This window comes from Cryptomeria japonica, chromosome 2 (assembly GCF_030272615.1).
Source record: "Cryptomeria japonica chromosome 2, Sugi_1.0, whole genome shotgun sequence".
Classification (NCBI taxonomy): Eukaryota; Viridiplantae; Streptophyta; class Pinopsida; order Cupressales; family Cupressaceae; genus Cryptomeria; species Cryptomeria japonica.
Genome location: NC_081406.1, coordinates 431,140,732 through 431,149,654, shown reverse-complemented (window position 1 = coordinate 431,149,654; position 8,923 = coordinate 431,140,732).

Here is an 8,923-nt window from a genome sequence, read left to right as displayed (position 1 = left end):
GCCGGAGTAGCGGGCGAGCCCGCGCCGGCCTTTTATCTAATAAATGCATCCCTTCCAAGAGTCGGGATTTGGTGCACATGTTAGCTCTAGAATTACTACGGTTATCCGAGTAGCAAAGTACCATCAAAGAAACTATAACTGATTTAATGAGCCATCCGCAGTTTCACAGTCTGAAATAGCTCATACTTAGACATGCATGGCTTAATCTTTGAGACAAGCATATGACTACTAGCAGGATCGACCAGGTAGCTTCCGGCCACGAGCGGGCCACCCCGGGCCTCTGCCAGAGAGACCGCGAGGCAGACCCGCCCTCATGGGAAACCAAAATTAGAAAGCATGCGGCCCATCCTTGCAATCGAACAAAACCCGCCCGCATCCCAAAGTTGACCAAGGACGGAGATGCGGGAACCGGGCAGTGTGCTCCTCAAGACCCGGAGCGAGGAAAATACGAGTGCAGGCCAGAGAGGTATGACACGGAGCTTTGGTTCACAAGCACCTGGGAAGATTATCCCGTACGGAGCCCTTTACCCTCGGTCTCAAAGCCGAACCTACTCCCGAATGTTGAATCTGTGCAAAATGCATCATGCGCGCGACCACCTCAATTGTAAGGCCACTCAGAGACATCCATTTCCATGGAATATGCCCCCTACACACTTGGAGTGGCGCACCCTACACAGAAAAGCCATCCTCAACCGCACAGAACAATTTTCCGTCACCCGGCTCTCTCGCCAAGCGCCGATGAAGAACATCGCGCTGGAAGGAAAAGACGTGTGAAAGTCGGAATGTGGCATCAAGGAGCTCCGGTTCACAAGCACCTGGGAAGAACATCCCGTACGGAACCCTTTACCCAAAAAATCCCAAATGACCCCGCTCGCGACGCGTCTATCTGAACAGGCGACACCGTTCACGTAGCCACCTCAATTGTAAGGCCACTCAGAGACATCCATTTCCCAGGTATATGCCCCCTACACACATGTTGTGGTGGAACCCGCACAGATGAGCACATCTCGACCGATGCACAAATCATTCCCTTCCGAGCGCGACTTGGGTAACCATTCTCCATGACCACTGCGACCCTCCCGATGGGGGAACAGGACCCTCTGCGGGCCGGAGCACGACGACAAGGGGCCTCGGTTCACAGGAGCCTGGGAAGAACATCCCGTACGGAACCCGGTTACCTGAAAACCACCGCACCGTCGATGCTCGTGACAGTCATGCCGTGAGAGAGTGCACCGTCCACGCGACCGAGTAAGGCCACTCAGAGACATCCATTTCCCAGGCATATGCCCCCTATGCACTTTTGGTGGTGCACCCTGCACGAACAATCCCGCCTCGACCAGCCTGAACAATTCCCCTCTCGAAGGAAGGCCTCGGCCTTAATCGCCCATGACAAACAGCTCGACGAGGCATGAAGCACCCATGGGAGCCAAAGCATGACAATGCAGAGTCTCGGTTCACAGGAGCCTGGGAAGAACATCCCATACGGAGCCCTTTACCCGAAAACATCCGAACCGCACATGCTCGGGACAGTCCTGCCGTTAGAGAATGCACCATGCACGCGACCGAGTAAGGCCACTTAGAGACATCCATTTCCTAGGTATATGCCCCCTATGCACTTTTGGTGGCGCAACTCGCACGAACAGTCCCACCTTGACCCCGTAAACAAGCTTTTTTGCCTCGAAGAGTTCGTCGGAGATGAAGAAGCAACCTTCAGTGCAACCGTAGCACTCTTTTGTGCAACCGCCCAAACAATGCCCCCTCTACCCTCTGTCGAAACACTCGGCATTGCTGCTCCCTAAGGTGAGCTTCTCCTCATAGGCAATTCCGCTCTTATCCGGTCACGTTTGTGTGCCCGAATTTCGAAAGGCAACCTCCATGGGACATGGAAAAGACTCGAGAAGAGAGCTCGCTCACGGGAGAGAGAAGCCAAGGAGACCACGAGAGTGCTGAGAGTGGGACAGCGCTGAATAGGCGGGAGAAGCCTGCGCGTATAAACGGAGATATATATCCAATTGCAACGAAGGAACGTGCCAAAGATCGAGAACAATGGCATAAATTCTAGTAACGTGCACTTCGGGACCAACGCATCACCGGAAGACAACCGCCAAACATCGAAAGAGTCGTGATGCTCCGCAACCTACGTGCAAAGCGATCGCACACCGGGTAAGGGAGTGAGAGCCCCAAACATAGCTGGGCGAGGCGCTCACTCCGCTCTTTAACATCTTGTTAATACCACCAAGGAAATTGCACAAGCACACACACACAAGCATCCTCGGAAGAGGACAGTTGGAGTGACAGGTCAAATCCAAGAGTTCCGAAGACTACCTCCAGGAACAATCGGGAACAAGACCGATTACAAGTCGTCGAGTCTGTTATTGGGTGAACACGAGATGCGCACAGGAAATCGATCAGCCCTCACAATGGCCCAAGGCCAGAAATCAGACTGCTACGATTTACCCCAACAATCATCGTGCCACTCTTCGCAGAGAGGTGATAGACGCCAACGAGCCCGCGCATAGCAATCGAGGTGTAAAAAGGGCGTTGAAGGCAGGAAGCCTGGACGAAAGAGGCTACGAGGTCACCTCAAAGTGGTCTAAGAATTGGGCACACTTGGGGTGACTACCAGTGCCAACCCCTTATCCCGCGGTGCGTCCGACACAGAGAAATTTCCAAGGCGGCCAAGGAGCCTCGCCGCATAGCAATCGGGGTGTGAGGTTACGGATGCAGCATTGAAAGCAATCGAGGTGTGAGGCGAAGGATGCAGAAGTGAGAGCCGAGGGATGTAGCAGAGATAGCAATCAGGGTGTGTGATGCAGCAGAGATAGCAATCGAGGTGTGCGGTGGGAAGGGCCCAGCAGCCAGATGCATGAAGCGACGGATGCAGCAGTGATGACAACCGGGCTGTGAGGAGAGGATGGATGCAGCCAAGAAAGCAATCAGGGCTCGAGGCAAGGGATGCAGCACGGATAGCAATCATGTTGTGAGGCGAGATTCCAAAGGCTAAACGTGAGAGGCTGCAGGGTCGACTCAGAGAGGTCTATGCATGTGAGAGGCTGCAAGCAAGGTCGACTCGGAGCGGTCTATGCATCGGGCACGCTTGGGGCGACTACCAGTGCCAACCCCTTATCCCACGACGCGTCCGACAAAGAGAACGTTCCAAGGCGGCCGAGGAGGTTACCAGCCGAGGGATGTAGTAGCAATAACAGGTATAGTTCCGCAGCGGCCGAGAAAACTCACCGCATAGGAATCGGGATGCGAGGTGAAGGATGTGGCTGGAAGGCCCCGACGGGTAAATGGAAGAGGCTGCAGGGCCGCCTTGGAATGGTCCAAGCGTCGGACGTGATTGGGGCGACTACCAGTGCCAACCCCTTATCCCGTGATGCGTCCGATACACAAATAGTTCCGAGGCGGCCGAGGAGCCTCACCGCATATCAATCGGGGTGTGAGGCGAGGGATGGGATGAGAAATCCCCAACGGCTAGACGGAAGAGGCTTCAGGGTCGCCTTGGAATGGTCCGAGCATCGGACGCACTCGGGGCGACTACCAGTGCCAACCCCTTATCCCGCGATGCGTCTGATACACAGATGATTCCAAGGCGGCCGAGGAGCCTCACCGCATAGCAATCAGGGTGCGAGGCGAGGGATGGGGCGAGAAGGCCCCAACGGCTAGACAGAAGAGGCTTCAGGGCCGCCTCGGAATGGTCCAAGCATCGGACGCGCTTGGGGCGACTACCAGTGCCAACCCCTTATCTCGTGATGCGTCTGATACAAAGATTGTTCCAAGGCGGCCGAGGAGCCTCACCGCATAGCAATCGGGGGTGCGCAGCGAGGGATGCGTCGAGAAGGCCCCAACGGCTAGACGGAAGAGGCTTCAGGGCCGCCTCAGAATGGTCCAAGCATCGGACGTGCTTGGGGTGACTACAAGTGACAACCCCTTATCCCGCGATACATCCGATACGAAGATAGTTGCAAGGCGGCCGAATAGCCTCACCGCATAGCAATCGGGGTGCGAGGTGGGGGATGCGGCGAGATGGCCCCAACGGCTAGATGGAAGAGGTTGCAGGGCCACCTCGGAATAGTCCAAGCATCGGACGTGCTTGGGGCGACTACCAGTGACAACCCCTTATCCCATGATGCGTCTGATACGAAGATAGTTCCAAGGCGGCCAAGGAGCCTCACCGCATAGCAATTGAGGTGCGAGGTGGGGGATGCGGCGAGATGGCCCCAATGGCTAGACGGAAGAGGCTGCAGGGCCGCCTCAGAATAGTCCAAGCATCGGACGCGCTTGGGGTGACTACCAGTGACAACCCCTTATCCTGCGATGCGTCCGATACGAAGATAGTTCCAAGGCGGCCAAGGAGCCTCACCGCATAGCAATCGGGGTGCGAGGTGGGGGATGCGGCGAGATGGCCCCAACGCGCTTGGGGTGACTACCAGTGACAACCCCTTATCCCACGGTGCGTCCGATATGAAGATAGTTCCGAGGTGACCGAGGAGCCTCACCACATAGCAATCGGGGTGCGAGGTGAGGGATGCGGCGAGATGGCCCCAAAGGCTAGACAGAAGAGGCTGCAGGGCCGCCTCGGAATAGTCCAAGCATCGGACGCGCTTGGGGTGACTACCAGTGACAACCCCTTATCCCGCGATGCGTCCGATACATAGATAGTTCCGAGGCGGCCGAGGAGCCTCACCGCATAGCAATCATGGTGCGAGGTGGGGGATGCAGCGAGATGGCCCCAAAGGCTAGACGGAAGAGGCTGCAAGGCCGCCTCGGAATAGTCCAAGCATCGGACGTGCATTGGGCGACTACCAGTGCCAAACCCTTATCCCACGATGCGTCCGATACACAGATAGTTCCAAGGCGGCCGAGGAGCCTCACCGCATAGCAATCGGGGTGCGAGGGGGGGATGCGGTGAGATGGCCCCAATGGCTGACGGAAGAGGCTTCAAGGCCACCTCTGAATGGTCCAAGCATCGGACGCGCTTGGGGCGACTACCAGTGCCAACCCCTTATCCCATGATGCATCTGATACACAGATAGTTCCAAGGCGGCCGAGGAGCCTCACCGCATAGCAATCGGGGTGCGAGGGGGGGATGCGGCGAGATGGCCCCAATGGCTAACGGAAGAGGCTTCAGGTCCGCCTCGGAATGGTCCAAGCATCAGACGCGCTTGGGGCGACTACCAGTGACAACCCCTTATCCCGCGATGCATCCGATACATAGATATTTCCAAGGCGGTCGAGGAGCCTCATCGCATAGCAATCGTGGTGCGAGGCGAGGGATGCGGCGAGAAAGCCCCAACGGCTAGAGGGAAGAGGCTTCAGGTCCGCCTCGGAATGGTCCAAGCATCGGACGCGCTTGGGGCGACTACCAGTGACAACCCCTTATCCCGCGATGCGCCCGATACACAGATAGTTCCAAGGCGGCCGAGGAGCCTCACCGCGTAGCAATCGGGGTGCGAGGCGAGGGATGCGGTGAGAAGGACCCAACGGCTAGAGGGAAGAGGCTTCAGGTCTGCCTCGGAATGGTCCAAGCATCGGACGCGCTTGGGGCGACTACCAGTGACAACCCCTTATCCCGCGATGCGTCCGATACACAGATAGTTCCAAGGCGGCCGAGGAGCCTCACCGCATAGCAATCGGGGTGCGAGGCGAGGGATGCGGCGAGAAGGACCCAACGGCTAGATGGAAGAGCGTTCAAGTCCGCCTCGGAATGGTCCAAGCATCGGACGCGCTTGGGGTGACTACCAGTGACAACCCCTTATCTCGCGATGCGTCCGATACACAGATAGTTCCAAGGCGGCCGACGAGCCTCACCGCATAGCAGTCGGGGTGCGAGGCGAGGGATGCGGCGAGAAGGAGCCAACGGCTAGACGGAAGAGGCTTCAAGGTCGCCTCGGAATGGTCCAAGCATCGGACGCGCTTGGGGTGACTACCAGTGACAACCCCTTATCCCGCGATGCATCCGATACACAGATAGTTCCAAGGCGGCCGAGGAGCCTCACCGCATAGCAATAGGGGTGCGAGGCGAGGGATGCGGCGAGAAGGACCCAATGGCTAGACGGAAGAGGCTTCAGGGCCGCCTCGGAATGGTCCAAGCATCGAATGCGCTTAGGGCGACTACCGTTGCCAACCCCTTATCCCGTGATGCGTCCGATACACAGATAGTTCCAAGGCGGCCGAAGAATGGTCATCAAATCGGACAACAGCCCAAACTTCCGACTTCCGTCCCAGAAAGCCCAAGAGCTATCTAAAACGTTCATGGTTGAAACTCGATCGCGGCTATACCAGTCCACCAAGCAACCCAAAAGCTAGACTAGAGCTCTAGTCGAATCACCTCTATGGCCACTGCAAGGACGTGTTGGAGCAACTACCATTGCCGAACCATTCCGCAGGTCGAGTCCATACCGAGGCCGCATAGAGATTCCCGATGAGCTCCTGCATAGCAATCAGGAGACTTGCCGTGTCCATCACAATCGATAAATCCTGGTGCAAGATTTTTGCATCCGAGCGCTCCAACCAGTCGAGCACCAGCATCAATCAACATAAATGGGCACGGGGGGAGGATGCTCAAGAACAATACCTCCCCTATATAAGTTATTTGTCCGATTCTCAAGCAGCCGAAGTCTGGTCATCGAATCGGGTCAAAGACCACAACTTCCCACTTTACCCACAATGCAAGTCATCGAATCGAACATCGGCCCCCGAGTCGGACTTCATGCGTATGTCAGGTCATCGGACCCAAATTCCGCCTTCCTGCGCATGGTGGGCCATCAACATCAACTCGGTCATCGGACCCAAATTCCGCCTTTCTGCGCAGGGCACGCATTCAACTCGGTCATCGGACCCAAATTCTGCCTTCCTGTGCATGGCAGGTCATCGGACACAAATTCCGACCTCGCGAGTATGCCTACGTATCGAATCGGTCATAGGACCCAACTTCCGACTTCATCCATACCGTAGGGTCTTTGAGGTTGGCGCGGTGCGCTCAACCCGGGGAGTCGACCCATCGAAGCATACACCTCCCCTATATAAGCTATTTGTCCGATTCCCACACCTGTGTAGTTTGCACCTCCAACCAAGACATCGACCCCAACTTCCAAACTCGACTGCAACGACGGCACCAGCACCTTGGTGTGAACCTGGCACAGTGCCAACATTCGCCTTCCTGCACATGGCAGGTCATCGCACCCAAATTCCGACCTCCTGTGCATACCTACTAATCGAATTGGTCATCGGACCCAACTTCTGACTTTATCCATATAGTAGGGTCTTTGAGGTTGGCGCGGTGCGCTCAACCCGAGGAGTCGACCCATCGAAGCATACACCTCCCCTATATAAGCTATTTGTCCGATTCCCACACCTATGTAGTTTGCACCTCCAACCAAGACATCGACCCCAACTTCCAAACTCGACTGCAATGACGGCACCAGCGCCTTGGTGCGCACCTTGCGACGCACAGTGCCAACATTCGCCTTCCTGAACATGGCAGGTCATCGCACCCAAATTCTGACCTCTTATGCATACCTACTAATCGAATCGGTCATCGGACCCAACTTCCGACTTTATCCATATAGTAGGGTCTTTGAGGTTGGCGCGGTGCGCTCAACCCGGGGAGTCGACCCATCGAAGCATACACCTCCCCTATATAAGCTATTTGTCCGATTCCCACACCTGTGTAGTTTGCACCTCCGATCAGGACATCGACCCCAACTTCCGAACTCGCCTCCAACGACGGAACCAGCGCCTTGTTGCGCACCTTGCAACGCACAGTGCCAACATTCGCCTTCCTGCACATGGCAGGTCATCGGACCCAAATTCCGACCTCGCGAGTATGCCTACATATCGAATCGGTCATCGGACCCAACTTCCGACTTTAGCCATATAGTAGGGTCTTTGAGGTTGGCGCGGTGCACTCAACCCGAGGAGTCGACCCATCGAAGCATACACCTCCCCTATATAAGCTATTTGTCTGATTCCCACACCTGTGTAGTTTGCACCTCCGATCAGGACATCGATCCCAACTTCCAAACTCGCCTCCAACGACGGAACCAGCGCCTTGGTGCGCACCTTGCAACGCACAGTGCCAGCATTCGCCTTCCTGCACATGGCAGGTCATCAGACCCAAATTCCGACCTCATGAGCATACCTACTAATCGAATTGGTCATCGGACCCAACTTCCGACTTCATCCATACCGTAGGGTCTTTGAGGTTGGCGCGGTGCGCTCAACCTGTGGAGTCGACCCATCGAAGCATACACCTCCCCTATATAAGCTATTTGTCTGATTGCCACACCTGTGTAGTTTGCACCTCTGCTCAGGACATCGACCCCAACTTCCGAACTCGCCTGTAAAGACCGAACCAGCACCTTGGTGCGCACCAAAAGTGCGCACTTTTGTGCGCTCCAAAGGTGCGCACTTTTGGAGGGCACTTTTGTACGCACTTTTGGAGGGCACTTTTGTGCGCTCCAAAGGTGCGCACTTTTGGAGGGCACTTTTTGGAGGGCACTTTTGGAGGGCACTTTTGTGCGCTCCAAAGGTGCGCACTTTTGGAGGGCACTTTTCGTGCGCTCCAAAGGTGAGCACCTTCGACCACACCTTGTAGCACACCAAACTCTGACTTTCGACTTCATCCGCAATGCAGGGTCTTTGAGGTTGGCGCAATGTGCACAACCAGGGGAGTCGACCCATCAAACCCAACACCTCCCCTATATAAGCTATTTGTCTGATTCTCATACATGCGTAGCCTGCAGGAGCAATTAGGACATCGACCCCAACTTTCGGCTTCTAAACGAAAACAAGGTCTTTGAGGTTGGTGTAATGCGAACAACTAGGGGAGTCAACCCATCAAACCCAACACCTCCCTTATATAAGCTATTTGTCTGATTCTCATACATGTGTAGTCTACAGGAGCAATTAGGACATC